The sequence below is a fragment of the Mirounga angustirostris genome, unplaced genomic scaffold (genome assembly GCF_029215605.1).
Source record: "Mirounga angustirostris isolate CCGP_5_RB_7025 unplaced genomic scaffold, mMirAng1.0.hap1 SCAF_6, whole genome shotgun sequence".
Lineage (NCBI taxonomy): Eukaryota > Metazoa > Chordata > Mammalia > Carnivora > Phocidae > Mirounga > Mirounga angustirostris.
This window is the reverse complement of record NW_026991714.1, coordinates 40,952,951-40,971,359: the sequence shown is the minus strand read 5'-3', so window position 1 is coordinate 40,971,359 and position 18,409 is coordinate 40,952,951. Positions and strand designations below refer to the sequence as shown.

The window sequence follows — 18,409 nt, the reverse complement described above, 5'->3', positions numbered from 1 at the left end:
CCTGCGTGCCCTCTCTTCCTCTCACTCTCCGATAAATAAATAAAGCTTTAAAAAGAAAAAGAGAAGCAGTATATTATAATTGTGGTGAACTAGACTACATAGGTTCAAATCTTAGCACTGTCACTTCCTAGCCATATGACCTTTGTCAAGTTTATTCTGTCTCAGTTTCCTTATGTATAAAATGGAGATTATCATAGTACCTGTGTCAGCATTGTTTTGAGGATTAAATCAGTTAATATATATAAAGCACTTAAATGATACCTGATGCACACATAACAAGCACTCAATAAATTTTAGCTATCTTGATTGTTTTTAATGAATAATGTGAATGAAATGTAATAATATAATGAAGAAATGAATGAAGATCACTTAACTTTTTTTTTTTTTACGATTTCACTCATCTATTTATTTTAGAGAAAGAGAGAGAGAGTACGTGTGTGTGCAGGGGGAGGGGCACTGGGGGAGGGACAGGGATAGGCAAACTCCTCACTGGGAGCCCAGCGTGGGGCTCAATCCCACGACCCCAAGATCGTGACCCCAGCTGAAACCAAGAGGTCAGACACCCAACTGATTAAGCTACCCAGGTGCCCCGACTTTATTTTTTATTTTTTTATTTATTTTAAAATTTTTAAAATTTTTTTTATTTTTTAAAGGTTTTATTTATTTATCAGAGAGAGAGAGACAGACGCAGGCAGAGGGAGAAGCAGGCTCCTTGCTGAGCAAGGAGCCCAATGTGGGACTCGATCCCAGGACCCTGGGATCATGACCTGAGCCAAAGGCAGATGCTTAACTGACTGAGCCACCCAGGCATCCCCTGACTCTATTTTTTTTAAAGGCTTAATTTTTTTTAGAGAAGTTTTAGGTTTACAATAAAATGGAGAGGAAGGTGCAGAGACTTCCCATACACTCCCTGCCCCCTGCATGTGTATAGCCAACCCCATTATTAACATCACTCACCAGAATTGGACATTTTTTACCAAGGATGAATCTACATTGATACATCATAATCAACCAAAGTCCATAGTTTACCTTAGGGTTGACTCTGGGTGTGGGTTTGGACAAATGTATAATGATATCTATCCATCATTTTAATATACAGAATATTTTCACTGCCCTTACAATTCTGTGTGCTCTGCCTAGTTATACTCCCTGCTCTGCTCCAACCATTGATCTTTTTATTTTCTTTTTATTAGCATGGTATATTTCCCCCCAGACATTTACTTTTACTCTATATGTGTCATTATATTTAAAGTGGGTTTCTTACAGACACAGTATAGTGGGGTCACGTTTTTGATCCACTGAGACAATCTGTCTTTTAACTGGTGTATTTAGACCATTGACATTCAAAGTAATTATTGATATAGTTGGATTAGTATCTATCATTTTTTTTTTTAAAGATTTATTTATTTATTTGAGAGAGTGAGAAAGTACATGAGAGGGGGGAGGGTCAGAGGGAGAAGCAGACTCCCTGCCGAGCAGGGAGCCCGATGCGGGACTTGATCCAGGGACTCCAGGATCATGACCTGAGCTGAAGGCAGCCGCTCAACCGACTGAGCCACCCAGGCACCCGAGTATCTATCATTTTTGTTTACTGTTTTCTATTACACTCTATTTGTTCCTATTTTTATCTTCTCTTTTTCCACTTTTTGTGGTTTTAACTGAGGATTTAATATAATTCCATTTTCTCTCCTTTCTTAGCTTATCAGTTAGGCTCTTTTTTAACCTTCTTTTAGTGGTTGCTCTGGAGTTTTCAATATACATTTACAACTAATCCAGGTCTATTATCATGATAACATGATACCATTTCATGAATAGTGTATCTTATAATAAGGTAATAATAAGAAAATAGGGCGCCTGGGTGGCTCAGTTGGTTAAGCGACTGCCTTCGGCTCAGGTCATGATCCCGGAGTCCCGGGATCGAGTCCCACATCAGGCTCCCTGCTCGGCGGGGAGTCTGCTTCTCCCTCTAACCCTACTCCCTCTTGCGCTCTCTCTCTCACTCTCTCTCTCTCTAATAAATAAATTAAAAAAAAATCTTTAAAAAAAAAATAAGAAGAAGAAGAAGAAAATAATCTTATTTTATCCCTCCAGTCCCTTGTATCATTGCTGTCACTCATTTCACTTACATGTAAGCATACATAAGCATATATATGTGTATATATAAGCATACATAATTGAGCACAATGTTGCTGGTATTTTGAACAAACTGTTATCTGTTTGATCAATGAAAAATAAGAAAAAAGTTTTTATTTTTCCCTCACTTATTCCTTCTCTGTTCTTCTTTTCTTTATGTAGATCCAAGTTTCTGACCTGTATTATTTTCCTTCTCTCTAAAGAACTTCTTTTAACATTTTTTGCAGGTCTACTGGCAACAAATGCCCTCAATTTTTGTTTGTCTGGGAAAGTCTTTATTTCTCCTTTGTTTTTGAAGAATTTCTCAGGGTACATAATTGTAGGTTGGTGTTTTTTCAAAACTACTCTCTTGCATGGTTCCATTCTTTTCTTTTTTTTTTTTAAGATCTTATTTATTTACAGTGCAAGTGCGGGGGAGGGGTAGAGGGAGAGGGAGACTGTCAGCAGACTCCACACTGAGCGCATGGAACCCGACAGAGGGCTCGTTCTCACCACCCTGAGATCATGACCTGAGCTGAAATCAAGAGTCGGACACTTAACTGACTGAGCCACCCAGGCGGCCCTCTTGCACGGTTTCTGAGGAGAAGTCAGATGTAATTCTTATCTTTGTTCCTCTATAAGTAAGGCAGTTTTTCTCCAGCTTCTTTCAAGATTTTTCTTTGTCTTTGATTTTCTGTAGTTTGAAAACAATATGCCTAGGTATAGTGTGTGTGTGTTTTGGTGTTTATCTTGCTTGGTGTTTTCTGAGCTTCCTGGATCTGTGGTTTCATGTATAGCATTAATTTGGGGGAAGGGGAAATCCAGTCATTGTTTCACATACTTCTTCTGTACCTTCTGTTTCTTCTGTTTCTGGTGTCCCCATTATGCATATGTCACACCTTTTGTTTTCCCACAGTTCTTGGATATTCTGTTCTGGTTTTTCTCAGTCTTTATTCTCTTTGATTTTCAGTTTTCATGGATTCTATTAGGTATATCCTCTAGCTCAAAGATTATTTCCTTAGTCATATCCAGGCCACTAATAAGCCCATCAAAGGCATTATTTGTTTCTACTACAGGTTTTTTTTTGTTTTTGTTTTTTTTTACCTCTAGCATTTCTTTTTGGTTTTCCTTAGAATTTCTATGTCTTTGGTAACATGGTCCATCTGTTCTTGCACACTGTCGATTTTATCTCTTAGAGCCTTTGGCATATTAATCATAGTTGTTATAAATTCTTGGCCTGATGATGGCAATGTCCTTGCCATATTTGGGTCTGATAATTGCTCTGTCTCTTCAGATTGTGTTTTTTACCCTTTGGTATGCCTTGTAATTTTTACTAGTAGCTACACATCATATACTGGGTAAAAGGAACTGCTATGAATAGTTCTTTAGTAATGTGGTGGTGAGGTGTGGAAGAGGCAAAGGGCTGTATAGTCCTATGATTAGGTCTCAGTCTCAGTCTATGCCTCTGGTCTGTGAATCTCACAAGTGGTTCTGTCTTTTTTCCTCTCTGTTTAGGTGGAACAGGATGGCTAGAGTGGGCTGCAGTTGGGTATTTCCCTTACCCCAGGTCAGTTGGCTCTGATAATACCCTAGCAGTTAGGCACTGGTTAACTAGCTTTCCTCAAAGGCAGGCCTTATTAAGAACAGAGTGCTCTCTGAGGTGCCTGGGTGGCTCAGTCGTTAGGCGTCTGCCTTCGGCTCAGGTCATGATCCCAGGGTCCTGGGACCGAGCCCCGCATCGGGCTCCCTGCTCAGTGCGGAGTCTGCTTCTCCCTCTCCCACTCCCCTTGCTTGTGTTCCCTCTCTCACTGTGTCTCTCTCTGTCAAATGAATAAATAAAATCTTAAAAAAAAAAAAAAAAAGAACAGAGTGCTCTGATATATTTCAAAAGGATTCATTTCCCGCTCCAGAATCAGGAGGGGATTTTTCTCTGATAGTTACTTTGGGAACCTGGCCAAACTCCTGGAGGTAAATTTCACAATGTCGGGTAGCCTCCCCACCATGGAGTAGATTCCCCTGGAGTTTTTAACTCTCAGAGTTGTTCACACTGAGCTTTCAGCAGTTTGTCAGTTTTGTCAGTTGTAGTCTGGTTTTTCTGCCTGGCAGTTCCTGGGGTGGTTTTCACTTATGAAGCTCTGCTTCAGAAAGTTGAGTTCACCTGTCTGCCTCTCTAGTCTTGGGGGCAGTGGTTTGCCCTGTGTCCTCCCCTCTCTCTCTCTTTTTTTTTTTTCAAAAATTTTATTTATTTGAGAGAGAGAGTGCACAAGCGAGAGAGTGAGTGAGCATGAGTTGGGGGAAGGGGCAGAGGGAGAAGCAGGCTTCCCCCCCCTCCCTGCTGAGCAGGGAGCCTGATGCAGGACTGGAACCCAGGACCCTGGGATCATGACCTAAGCCGAAGGCAGACGCTTAATCTACTGAGCCACCCGGGCACCCCTGTGACTTCCCCTCTCTTATGAATCCAACAAGAATAGTTGATTTTTCAACCTGTTCAGCATTTTGCTTATTGTTAGGAGGGAGTGACAACTTCCAATCTCCTTATATATGGAATTGGAAACTGGAAGTCCACTTAACTTTTCAAGGTCACTTTTTCCCTGGAATGTATTGTGCATGTACTAGACGTTCCCTATTAGAATTTTCCATCTTTCAAATAATAATACTTTATATGGTGTGTGTTTTAGTTTACAGAGTACTTTCACTTATTATCTTCCCAACAACCCTATAAGGTAGATGCTATCCTCATTTTACAGACAGGAACTAATTCAGAGATATACATATCACTACTCAAATACATATAAGTGCTAAGTGGAAATGCAGGTCTGAGAGAGTGTCCTTTTTGCCACTGGATTTAAGAAGGATATGTGATTTCCAGTTGGCCCTGCTAGTGTTATTCTCTGATTTGCAACAATTTCCTTTATTTTTTTTTAAGATTTTATTTGTTAGTTTGACAGAGAGAGACACAGCGAGAGGAGGGAACATAAGCAGGGGAGTGGGAGAGGGAGAAGCAGGCTTCCCCGCGGAGCAGGGAGCCTGATGTGGGGCTCGATCCCAGGACCCTGGGATCACGACCTAAGCCAAAGGCAGACGCTAAATGACTGAGCCACCCAGGCACCCCAACAATTTCTTTTATAAAATAGTACTAAAAGGCAAATCTACCACACGACCTTTGCAAAGATCACTGGACAGCATTAATAGGAATAAAACGTCTAGAACACAAATAGCTTACACTAACACAATTTTTTTTTTTTTAAAGATAAAAGAAACTTGTAAAATGTAGTGCTTCTGTCATTCAGTTACTTTGATGTAGTATGGTTTCCCAGGTCTTCCAGTTTGTTACCCATGCAGCTACCTTTACCCCCAGCCTGCCAGAACATTGTGTTTCCAGGAACAGATGAAGTGCTTACACATTCATAGACTGAGACGCCAAGAATTCAGTTGGGTTCTCTCATTGCTCCAAGCAGATTTCTGCCCTCTCAGCCATGACATCTCAGGCTGGGCCTTGAATACTGATGGCAAGCCTTTTATTATTAATCAGGGATTTGTATGAATTAATTTAAGAACATGAGGGAAATGAGAGCTTAAAATTAGAATCAAACTTAACATCCTAAATAAAATAAATGGTATTGCTTCATGACTTTTAAAGCTCTAGCAAATAAAACAACAACTTGGTAAGCCTTGATGATGGACTAAAAGTATGAAATGTCAGAATTAAATTGCTAGCTAAATACTCTTAACCCCTTTATAAAAAAAGACATTTCCCTACTATAATAAGTTGGGTGACAAAGTTTTGAAAGGACATCCAGTTCTTTGTGTCCATCTATCTGATATTTGAGCTTGAGAGATTTCATTACTGATTACCTAGGATTCTTTGGGATGGTATATGACTTTATTTAAAATGTTCATCCAGCAAGTTCAACCCAATTTCAGTCTTGCCTTAGATGACTAAAAATTACATTTATTGCACTAAAAATTTGCTGTAAGCACATAAAGAAATTTAATTATAGTCATAAAACAAGTCATAGTCATAGAAATTTAATTTATAGTCATAAATCATATGCTTGCTTTTCCACCTATTGAAATAAACGCAATCATATATTGCTGGAAATGTATATATTTGGATCTGTAACTATCATGGCACATGAACATATATATAAAATGCTTTTAAATAATTCATATTTCATAATGAAGTTATTATGAATAAGTATAGTTCCTGGTGTATATCTTTTATTTATTCAAGCCGTAATTACTACTAATATAGTAAGGCACGTGTTTCTAATTGGAGAAAATTACATGGTGTTTCCAGCTGATACTGTAAATAGGACATTGTTTTTCACATAACAGAAAAAAGTTTTATAAAAAAAAAAGAAACAAGTTTTGTAGTTATACTTCCTATACCATTCTCCATATGTCTGTTGGTTCTTTCAAATGCTTTGAAGGAAGTTACCTTTCTCTCCATCTCTTTCCCTTCTTGCTTTGCTTTAAATTTGTAGCTCATGTCAGAATACAATTTACATGTTTTTGCCTTGAGAAACGGCTGCAAAATCTCGTGAAACTGATGGTGTTAACCTAACAAAAGGTTTAAGAAGCAGAGTCAGTATATTGAGGGTAAATTTATGTTTTTATTTAAGATTTGAGAAAGGAAAAAAAATGTAAGTCCTTAAATAACTTTCTACATTTGAGTATATGTTATTTTGATTGTATATTTGATTAAAATAGTAATTTGAAGGCATTTGTTCATTCACACTAATAATTGAGAAATGCATTCTAAACTGTCACAGTCTCATTTGCATTAGTACGGGCAGCACCATTTCAAAATCAAGCGTAACTTTATATCATAAGCTCATACTTAATACAAAATCAGAAAGTAGTAAAAGTAGGTTAAATCTTACGAGCTTTGGCAACTTCTCATTTTTTATTGTGGTAAAATACACATAACGTAAAATTTACCATTTTAGCCATTTAGCTGTGGTACTAAATACATTCACTTGCACTATCACCACCATCCATCTATAGAATTTTTTCATCTTCCCCAACCAAAAGTCTGTACTCATTAAACACTAACTCCCCATTCCCTCCCCCATCTCCACCCACCCCCCCAGCAACTGCCATTCTACCTTCTATCTCCATGAATGTAACTACTTTCAGTATCTCATGGAAATGGAATCACAAGTGTTTGTCCTTTGTGACTGACTTATTCCACTTAGCATAACGTCTTCAGGTTCATCTATGTTATTGCATGTGTCAGAATTTCCTTGCTTTTTAAAACTAAATAATATTGCATTGTATGTCTATACCACATTTCATTTATCTGTCTTTGGACATTTGAGTTGCTTTCATATTTTGGCTATTATGAATAATGTTGCTATGAATGTGGGTGTACAAATTTTTGTTTGATTTTTTCCAACACTTTACTATGAAAAATTTTAAGCATACAGCAAAGTTGAAAGAATTTTACAGTGAACATCTATATCCCTACCACCTAGATTCTACGACTAATATTTTACTGTGCTGGCTTTATCAATATCTATCCATCTTTCTGTCCATCAGTCAATCTTATTTTAGATGCATTTCAGAGTATTTTGCAGACAACACATTTCCTTCTAAATGCTTCAGCATCATATCACTTACTAGAATTCAGTATTTGTTTTTTCTTTTGAGATAGCATTTACATACAGTGAAATGCACACATCTTAACTGCACATTCAATTCATATACCTATGTAAGTGAAACTCTTGTCAAGATATAGAACATTACTATCACCCCAGAAAGTTCCATCATGCCCCTTCCCAGCTGGTTCGTTCTTCTAATTCCACAAATGTAACCATTGTTCTTTTTTTTTTTTTTAAAGATTTTATTTATTTATTTGAGAGAGAGAGAATGAGAGAGAGCACATGAGAGGGGGGAGGGTCAGAGGGAGAAGCAGACTCCCTGCCGAGCAGGGAGCCCGATGCGGGACTTGATCCAGGGACTCCAGGATCATGACCTGAGCCGAAGGCAGTCGCTTAACCAACTGAGCCACCCAGGCGCCCCTGTAACCATTGTTCTTATAATTTTTCTACCATAGATTGGTTTTGTAAGTTTTAGAACTTTATGTAAATGGAATCATAATACGTACTTTCTGTGTAAGTTTTCTTCCATTTAGCATTATGTTTTGAGATTCATTCACTTTGTTCTGTAAATCAGTTCTTTCTTTTTTCATATTACTGAGTAATATTCCATCATATAAATATATCATTATCCATTGCCTTGTGATGGACACCTGGGCTGTTTTCTTTTCTTTTTTCTTTTTAAGATTTTATTTATTAATTTGACACAGAGAGACACAGTGAGAGAGGGAACACAAGCAGGGGGAGTGGGAGAGGGAGAAGCAGGCTTCCCAGGACCCTGGGATCATGACCTGAGCCGAAGGCAGACGCTTAACAACTGAGCCACCCAGGCACCCAACCTGGGCTGTTTTCATGGCAACTTATTATTACTTATTTTATACAGGATAAAGTAATAACTCCCTTGCTTATTTCTTCATCCTTAAGTCACTAACATTATGGCTTAGTAACTCTGTGTTAGGAGATTTTTTAAAGTAGTAAATTTAAAATGCTTCTCAATTCCCTGATAACTCAGCAACAGCGTTTCTCTTTACCTTAGATCTTAGCCAGTGAAAGAGATCGAATAGTTGTTGATTTAAATATGTATCACACATACTGGTATGTGGTATTTTCTTTAATGCTAGTAAATAAAGTATCCTACAGGGAGCCACTGCCTTCCCTGCTAGGCGCATCTTGGCACCTTAAACTGCCTCCTGGTCCTAATCCTGTCTTTACATTTTTGAAACAACATTGTCGGGTCACTATTGAGAGGGAGGTGTAAGTGGGAGGCCTTGTGTAGTTTCTGGTGCTGCAGGTAGCCAGCTGCCCTAGTAGCCCTAGCAGCAAAGGGTAGACGATAGGGATGACAGAGGGGACAGAGACACGGAAGGTTATCGGTAGCTGAAGTCAGTCTCCACCACAATTGTCAATTTAAACCCAGTGTTTTTGCAGAGAGAAATTCAAGTCAGTTTGTTTGCAGTATTTCTTTTGCACAGGATAGCAAGATGACAACTCTCACAAATTTAAATATACTAACGTTGCTATGTTTTTGTCTACTGTACTTACGGTGTACATTTTGTATGTGTTCTCAAAATACCATAAGAACATCAAGACTCGTTTTATAATGCATTCATTTTTCATTTAATTTGTGGTATCAGGAGAAAATCTAGTTTTAAAAAAATTCTACAGGTATAAGGACAAGTAACTAAGGATATCAAAGCAGCATTTAAAATATTAAGACCTGCTCTGTATTTTCCATAAAGTATGAAAGTAATACCACTTAATAGGTTAGCTGCCACCCTGCACTTTCAGAGCACTTAAGAGTCATTCATCTGTCTGAGATAGGACAGCATTTGCACTCGTGGTTAACAGATGAGAACTCTTTTTTACCCCCTGTGTTTTACTGTATTCGAATTCCAGAATTTATCCAGAGCTCTCCAAATAGTGCTTCTTAGTCTTCTTGTAGCCAAAGCTTCCTTTAAATAATGGCTTTCCCCCTAATCCCCTAAATACTTGCAGGATATTTTTTCAGGAGACTTGTTAAAACTAGAAACAAAGAATTGTCAGCTTTTGTGGTACAGTGAAAGTACATTTAACTTGAAAATTTGTAGGAGATTGTATCATTCATAGAAAATAAAGCAATTATATAAAAAATAGGTGAACTACTTTATGAATTTGGATAGTCTTTAAGAAACTTGTCGCTTTAATGTGTATCTACTTCATGGTTTTTCTTTTAGAGGAGAGATTATGAAATCCTGTATCTGAAATAATTTAATAATTGCATTGTATTGGTCGAGATATGTGTGTGGTTACCAAAGAGAAAAGGAAGAAAACACAGGTGTTTACTTCCTGATTTTGTCCTGAATGGTTATGAGGATAGCATCTCTGCAAATTACTGGTCATGTTATTACTTGAATTTATAATCTTAGAGCATGTTCACAGGAACTTTATAGTTTGAAGTAAAAGGGGAAAGATTTATGCGATCTGAAGAGATCACATTCAGACACCTAGTTGTGCTGGTCTTTCTTCATTTAAGTATAGAACATTTTGAAAGCAAAATTCCAAAGTGATTTATTTTATCTTTGTTTATTTACAGGTATGTTTAATCTTGCTCTTGTTTTGGGCTTCTTAATACTGTGTGAAAATATTAATCATTAGGTGGTCTTAATGTAGGTATCTTCAGCACTTCTACAGAAAGTCATTGTCAGAGAATTCATTCTAATTCAAGGTTAATTAGTGTACCATTAAAATAATGTGTTACAAAAATTAATTACATCACGGGTCAAAAAACATATTAAAAAGCGTAGTGTAAATGTCTGAGAGCACATCATCCTCCTTAAAACATTGCTGGACTAGTGCTACCGTTCTGGAAAATATATCTAAAGTGGAAATCACTACTGGGGTCCAGTCATAGGTGTTTCCCCTAAAGTAAATTTTTGGCACCACATATGGGAAATTTAAAATATAACTCCCATGAGACAGTAAAATGTGTTGCTTGTCTGCTTTCCCGTCGCAACGGCTAAGGATTTATATTTTAGCATTAGTCGATATAACCCTATTGGGTTAAACCTAAGGAGAAATCAGGAACCTAGTTGAAAAGTAGAAATTATCTGTACATTTTGAAGTAAAAGTACTAGATATATTAATATTATGTTTTCTTACTTAACTATTAGGTACTTTGGTAGGTGCCCCATGTAAGTATATCACACGTCATTTTAACTGTGCAGTAATTCTTGTTAATAGTTTAACTTAACAGCCATAAAATATACACTTAAAATTAGAACGAAAAAAGATAGAGACTTTGAAATCCTGATTCTCTTAATGTAAAATCTGTGAAACAGTTAAATAGAACTATAGAATATTTTATACATTGGTATTTTCCCCAAGAGTCTTATTACACTATCTGATTGTCCCTATGAAGGGTTTTGGAATTTGTGCCTTAGTAACAGCAAGTTAATACACATTAGAGCTACAGAAATTTTAACATGGGAAACTCTTTTCTCTACTAGACAATACATTTTTTTACTTGGCTTTTAGAACTGTCTCCATTAAAAGATATTCTTAGTGGGCTCTGAACAAAATAGTTTTGCTGCTATAACAAATTGTGAAGAATTTGCCCACATTTTAAAATTTTCTGCTTTCCTTCCTCTTTGGATTTTGTGTAGGCCTGTAGGAAAACATATTCACAAGTAAATAAATTGAGCAAATGGAAGAAAAAGAGAAGAATAATCTGTACAGAAGAAGTTGTCTTTGTTTTTTTCTTGTTGTTTTCTTCAAGAATAAATCCTGGTTTAATTAGTCGAACTACTAGGTGCATGAAGAGAGTCTGAAAGATAAAGGGTATAAAGTGGGTTTAGAAAAGCTTTCTTGAAAAGTGCTTTTTACTTTAAAACCATCTTTGTCCCTGCTTATATCTTCTTAAATCTTTTCTAAAATAACATAAAGTAGGAATTTCAACTTAATGTAGAAAAACATTACATTCTTTAAAAATGACAACATCACTTCTACCCTCAGAAAGTAGGCTTAAACTATATACCACTCATTTCTTCAGAAAAGCCCTTAGCCTCTGGGTTTTTTTTTTATTCTTTGGACCAAGTGAGCTTCTTTAATTAACTAAATCAAGATTTTCTGAAAGTGGAGAATAAAATTAACATGTTGATAGTAACTGTGAGTCTTTGGTAGACAGTGGTTAAATGTTTCATATTTAGTACTTTGTCTCCTAACAATTAATCATCTATTCTGTTTTGCAAGTGCAACATTTGAAGATAGACACTAGCAGACTGTATTAGTGGTTTTTTTTTTTAGATATTTCAGAGTGTAAATTTGGGATATTAACGGGCAATGCTTAGTTTCAAACTGACTAAATTTTCTTACATTGTAAGGAATATATGAGTTAATTTAGATATACTGATTGTAATTTCTACCTAAGTTGAAGTACTCATATTTTATCCATAAGATTTCTTTCACCAGAAGAAGTGAACATAATAATTTAAGAAAACTGTATTTTACATTTATAAAGTACTTTAAAATTAACAACGCATTATCTTATAGTTCATTCATTCAACAAATACTATTGGTGTTACTGCTGTTAGTATTATCCTTTTCTTCACTCTATAGGTGAGGAAATGGATCAGGCTGAAGTAAGTCATTGGGCTCGTGCATAATGGATTCCAGAAGTAGAACTCAGGATTTCCAGTTGATTTCGAAAAGCCTACTGCCTTTCCCGTGGAGCATTTTCTATCAACTATTCTTAGAATGATAAACCTACAGTTTTACATATTACTTTGTCTTTCTTAAAACATTATATCTTTTAGGACATACCTATTAATAATTTCTTGAATGGCCTAAATGCTACAATCAAAAGATACAGGGTGGCAGAATGGATAAAAAAGACCCATCTATACGCTGCCTTCAAGAGACTCACCTCTGATCTAAAGACACAGACTGAAAGTGAAGAGATGGAAGAACATTTACCATGCAAATAGAAGCAAGAAACAAGCTGGGGTAGCAATACTTATATCAGACAAAATAGAGTTTAAAACAAACATTGTAGGGGCGCCTGGATGGCTCACATGTTTGAGTGTCTGCCTTTGGATCAGGTCATGATCTCCAGGTCCTGGAATTGAGCCCCATGTTGGGCTTCCAGCTCAGCGGGGAATCTGCTTCTCCCTCTCCCTCTGCCTCTTCCCCTGCTTGTGCTCTCTCTGTCTCTGTCTCTATCTCTCTCAAATGAATAAATAAAATCTTTAAAAAAAAAGAAACACTGTAGCAAGAGACAAAGAAGGGCATTACATAATGATAAAGGGATCAATCCAACAAGAAGTTATAAGAATTGTAAATATCTTGCACCTAACATTGGAGCACCTAAATACATAAAGCAAATATTAAGGGACATAAAGAGAGAAATTGATGGTAATACAGTAAGAGTAGGGAATTTAACGCCCCACTTACATGAGTGGATAGATTTAGGCAGAAAATCAATAAAGAAACAGTATCATTGAAAGATACATTATAACAGATGGGTATAACAGATATATATAGAACGTTCCATCCAAAAACAACAGAATACACATTCTTTTCAAGTGCTCATCTGACATTCTCCAGAATAATCACATTAGGCCACAAAACAAGTCTCAAATATTTTAAGAATATGAAATCGCACCATGCGTTTTTTTTCTGATCACAACAGTATGAAACTAGAAATCAATTACAAGAAAAAAACTGGAAAAAACACAAACATGTGGAGGCTGAACAACATGATACTAAACAACCAGTGGGTCAGTGAAGAAGTCAAAGAAATAAAAAACATGGAGACAAATGAAAATGAAAACACAAAGATCCAAAATCTTTGGGGTGCAGCAAAAGCAGTTCTTAGAAGGAAATGTATAGCAATACAGGCCTGCCTCAAGAAACAAGAAAAAGCTCAAAGTTCTTTTACACCTAAAAGAACTAGGAAAAGAAGAACAAAACCCAAGGTGAGTAGAAGAAAGGAAATAATAAAGATCAGAGCATAAAGAAATGACATAAAGACTAAAAAAGAAAAAGAAAAAAAATCAGTGAAATCAGAAGGAGGTTCTTTGAGAAGATAAAATTGATAACCCTTAGCCATATTCATGGGGTGGGGGGCAAAAAAGGACCCAAATAAATAAAGTCAGAAACAAAGGAGAAGTAACATCTGACACCACAGAAATACAAAGCATTTTAAGAGACTAATATGAAAAACTATATGCCAACAAATTGGACAACCTAGAAAAAATGGATAAATTACTAGAAACATACAGTCTTCTAAAACTAAATCAGGAAGAAATAGAAAATCTGAAAATCTTAGTAACAAAATTGAATTGGTAATCAAAAAACTACCAAAAAATAAAAGTCTAGGATCAGATGGATCCACAGGTGAATTCTATCAAACATTTATTTTTTTATTTTTTTAAGATTTTATTTATTTATTTGACAGAGAGATACACAGTGAGAGAGGGAACACAAGCAGGGGGAGTGGGAGAGGGAGAAGCAGACGTCCCGCTGAGCAGGGAGCCTGACGCAGGGCTCGATCCCAGGACCCTGGGATCATGACCTGAGCCAAAGGCAGACGCTTAGCCATCTGAGCCACCCAGGCGCCCCTCTATCAAACATTTAAAGAAGAGTTAATACCTATTGTCCTTAAACTATTCCAAAAAATAGAAGAGGAAGGAAAGCTTTCAAATACATTCTACAAAGCCGGCATTACCCTGATACCAAAATTGTGCACAGATACCACCAAAAAAGAAAACCACAGGTCAATATCCCTGATGAACATAGATGCAAAAATCCTCCACAAAATATTAGCAAACGACATTCACAATACATTAAAAGGGTCATTCACCCCCACCAAGTGGGATTTTTTTCTGGGGATGCACGGATGGTTCAGTATTCACAAACCAATCAATGTGATATGCCACATCAACAAAATGAGGGATGAAAATCATTTGATCATCTCAATAGATGCAGAAAAAGCATTTGACAAAATTTGACATCTGTTCATGATAGGAATTCAACAAAGTGGGTTTAGAGGAGAAAATACCTCAACATAATAAAAGCCATATATGAAACACCCACAGCTAACACCATACTCAATGGTGAAAAACTGAGAGCTTTTTCTCTAAGATCAGGAACAAGACAAAGATGTCCACTCTCACCACTTAATTCAATATAGTACTGGAAGTCCTAGCAATAGCAATTATACAAGAAAAAGAAATAAAAGGCATCCATATTGGTAAGGAAGAGGTTAAACTGCCCCTCTTTGCAGATGACATGTTACTATACATGGAAAACCCTAAAGGCTCCACCAGAAAACTACTAGCACTGATAAATGAATTCAGTCAAGTTGGAAGATACAAAAGTAATACCCAGAAATCAGCATTTCTATATACTAATAACAAAATAACAGAGAAATTAAGAAAAAATTTCATTTACAATTGCACCAAAAATAGTAAAATACCTAGGACTAAACCAAGGAGGTGAAAGACCTGTTCTCTAAAAACTATAAAACATTGATGAAAGAAATTAAAGACAACACAAACAAATGGAAAGATAGTCCCTGCTCATGGATTGAAAGAACCAGTATTGTTAAAATGTTCATACCCAAAGCAATAAACAGATTCAGTGCAATCTCTATCAAAATACCAACAGCATTTTTCACAGAACAAGAACAAATAATCCTAAAATTTGGATGGAACCACAAAAGAGCCTGAATAGCCAAAGCAGTCTTGAGAAAGAAAAAGCTGCAGGTATCATAATTCCAGATTTCAAGGTAAGACTACAAAGCTGTAGTCATCAAAGCAGTATGGTGTTTGCACAAAATAGGCACATAGATGAATGGAACAGAGTAGAGAACCCAAATATAAACCCATGCTCATATGGTCAATTCATCTATGACAAAGACAAAAATCTACAATAGGGAAAAAATAGTTTCTTCAATAAATGGTGTTGAGAAAAGTAGACAGGTGCATGTAAAAGAGTGAAACTGGACCACTTTCTCACACCATCCACAAAAATAAACTCAAAATGGATTAAAGACCTAAATGTGAGACCTGAAACCATAAAAGTCCTAGAATAGAAGAACACAGGTAGTAATTTCTCTGACATAGGCCATAGCAACATTTTTCTAGATACGTCTCCTAAGGCAAGGGAAACAAAAGCAAAAATAAACTATTGGGACTCTATCAAAATAAAAAGCTTTTGCGCAGCAAAGGAAATCATTAGCAAAACAAAAGGCAACCTACTGAATGGGAAAAGATATTTCTTTTTTTTTTTTTAAAGATTTTATTTATTTATTTGAGAGAGAATGAGAGAGAGAACACATGAGAGGGGATAGGGTCAGAGGACGAGGCAGACTCCCTGCCGAGCAGGGAGCCCGATGTGGGACTCGATCCCGGGACTCCAGGATCATGACCTGAGTCAAAGGCAGTCACTTAACCAACTGAGCCACCCAGGTGCCCGGGAAAAGATATTTCCAAGTGATATATCCAATGAGGGGTTAATATCCAAAATATATGAAGAGTTCATGTGCCTCAACACCAAAAAAAGTAACCCAATTAAAAAGTGGGCAGAGGATCTGAATAGACATTTTTCCAAAGACATACAGATGGCCAATAGACACATGAAGAAATGCTCAACATCAGTAATCATCAGGAAAATGCAGAAAAAAACCACAATGAGATATTACCTTATATCTGTCAGAATGGCTAAAATCAAAAACACAAGAAATAAGTGTTGTAGAGGATGTGGAGATAAAGGAGCCCTCCTGCATTGTTGGTGGGAACGTGAATTGGTGTAGCCACTGTGGAAAACAGTATGGAGGTTCCTCAAAATATTAAAAATAGAAATACCAGGGGCACCTGGGTGGCTCAGCCAGTTGAGTGTCTGCCTTTGGCTCAGGTCGTGATCCTGGGGTCCTGGGATTGAGCGCCACATTGGGCTCCCTGCTCAGCAGGGGAGTCTGCTTTTCTCTCTTCCTCTGTCCCTTGCCCTGCTTGTGCACATGCTCTCTCTCAAATAAATAAATAAATAAATAAATAAATAAATAAATAAATAAATAAATAACATTTTTAAAAATATAGAAATACTATATGATCCCCCCCCCCAAAAATACTGTATGATCCAGTAATTTCACTACTGGGTATTTACCCAAAGAAAACAAAAACACTAATTTGAAAAGATAAATGCACCCCTATGTCTATTGCAGAATTACATACAGTAGCCAAGATGTGGAAGTAGCCTAAGTGTCCATTGATAGAAAAATGGATAAAGAAGTTGTGATATATCTATATGTGTACACAACACACACACACACGCATACAAATATTATGCTCTTGTAAAAAAGGATGAGAATAGCAAGCAATATGGATGGACCTAGAGGATGTTATGCTAAGTGAAATAAATCAGACTAATAAAGACAAATACCATATGATTTCACTCATGTGGAATCTAAAAAACAAAACAAATGAATAAACAAAAAGCAGAATCAGATCTATAAATACACAGAACAAACTGATGGTTGTCAGAGGGAAGGGGGCTGGGGCATGGGAAAAATGGGTGAAGGGAGAGTGGAAGATACAGACTTTTAGTTGTGGAATGAATAAATCACAGGAATAAAAGGCACAGCATAGGGAATATAGTTAGTGATACTGTAATAGAATTGTATGGTGACAAAAGCTTTTGCACAGCAAAAGAAACAGTAAACAAAACCAAAAGACAACCAACAGAATGGGAGAAGGTATTTGCAAATGACATATCAGATAAAGGGCTAGTATCCAAAACCTATAAAGAACTTCTTAAACTCAACACCCAAAGAACAAATGATCCAATCAAGAAATGGGCAGAAGACATGAACAGACATTCTTCCAAAGAAGACATCCAAATGGCCAACAGACACATGAAAAAGTGCTCAACATTGCTCGGCATCAGGGAAATCCAAATCAAAACCTCAATGAGGTATCACCTCACACCAGTCAGAATGGCTAAAATTAACAAGTCAGGAAACAACAGATGTTGGCGGGGATGCGGAGAAAGGGGAACCCGCCTACACTGTTGGTGGGAATGCAAGCTGGTGCAGCCACTCTGGAAAACAGTATGGAAGTTCCTCAAAAAGTTGAAAATAGAGCTACCATCCAATCCAGCAATTGCACTACTGGGTATTTACCCCAAAGATACAAATGTAGGGATGCGATGGGGTACGTGTACCCTGATGTTTATAGCAGCAATGTCCACAATAGCCAAACTGTGGAAAGAGCCAAGATGTCCATCGACAGATGAATGGGTAAAGAAGATGTGGTATATAGATACAATGGAATATTATGCAGCCATCAAAAGGAATGAGATCTTGCCATTTACAACAACGTGGATGGAACTGGAGGGTGTTATGCTGAGCGAAATAAGTCAATCAGAGAAAGACATGTATCATATGACCTCACTGATATGAGGAATTCTTAATCTCAGGAAACAAACTAAGGGTTGCTGGAGTGGTGGGGGGTGGGAGGGATGGGATGGGTTGGCTGGGTGATAGACATTGGGGAGGGTATGTGCTATGGTGAGCACTGTGAATTGTGCAAGACTGTTGAATCTCAGATCTGTACCTCTGAAACAAATAATACAGTATATGTTAAAAAAAAAAAAAGAAGAAGAAGAAGATATCAGGAGGGGAAGAATGAAGGGGGGGAAATCGGAGGGGGAGACGAACC

At 37.0% G+C, this 18,409-nt stretch overlaps 1 protein-coding gene across 1 annotated transcript in view; it reads left to right on the top strand.

Annotated features, from left to right (window-relative positions):
* ACBD6 (acyl-CoA binding domain containing 6) overlaps nt 1-18,409 on the top strand; it is a 218,702-nt gene that overhangs the window by 90,690 nt on the left and 109,603 nt on the right.